We start from the raw sequence: 972 nt of genomic DNA on the forward strand, positions 1-972 counted from the left end.
TCGAATAATCATATCCACAATGTCCATAGATATCTAAAAGTCCATTAGTGTTTCTCTTCGTACAAAGCTTCATTGCCACGGCCAACACTTCATCAGGATACAATGGAAAAACGAGATTGGCGTATCGTTGTATCCACTTCTTCAATGACCCAAAACACTGCTCGATTGGGTTGAGGTCTGGGCAATACGGTGGAAGAAATAACAAGCGAGCTCCTGCTTGAAACACAACGGTCTCTAATTCCTTGTACAGATGAATTGTAGCATTGTCCAGAATAACGATTGAGTTCGCAAATAGCCACGGATTTAGGAGGGGTAGAACATTCTTCACAAAAGCACGGTGGAATGATGCTCTCGTGAAAGTTCCTTCAGTAGTCTCCCACGCAACAAAACCAGTATGGTCCACGGCAGCAAAAATCGATCGACGTTTTCCACGAGAGAATGGAAGCTTAACAATGCACTTAGTATTGCGTGCTGACCAACCATTGCGACGGTAAGCATGGCAGCCATCCTTTGACGTCTCATCAATAAACATTAGCTGTTGAGGATTCAAAGTTGCTTTGTAGTTGGCAACCTATTATATCAAAGCAAACAAACAAAACATGTTTAGTAAATGAACGCAGTGTAAAGATTTAAAAGCAAATCTTACCTCGAGAGGAACGCTTTCTCTTGCTGCCCGAGTGATTACTTTACGAGTGAGGCCCAAATCAAAATGGAGAGCGCGGCAAATTGTAGACAGTGAAATATTCGTCACGTCTGGATAGTTATCACGAAGAAAGTCTTGAAGCTCCTCCAAAAAAAACGTTGGATGGCCTTTTACGTAGTTTTCAACAGCTTGTAACACTGCTTGTGACCACCGTGCCGTTTTTGACGACGGTTTGTCCTCTTGTACGACTCCTTTCTCCAGAAATAAGCTGTACCAGCGAAATATTGTTCTCGGTTTCGGACCAAATATATCACTAATAAAGTCAACGT

The sequence above is a fragment of the Phytophthora parasitica genome, assembly GCF_000247585.1.
Source record: "Phytophthora parasitica INRA-310 unplaced genomic scaffold supercont2.5, whole genome shotgun sequence".
In the NCBI taxonomy this organism is placed as follows: Eukaryota; Oomycota; class Peronosporomycetes; order Peronosporales; family Peronosporaceae; genus Phytophthora; species Phytophthora nicotianae.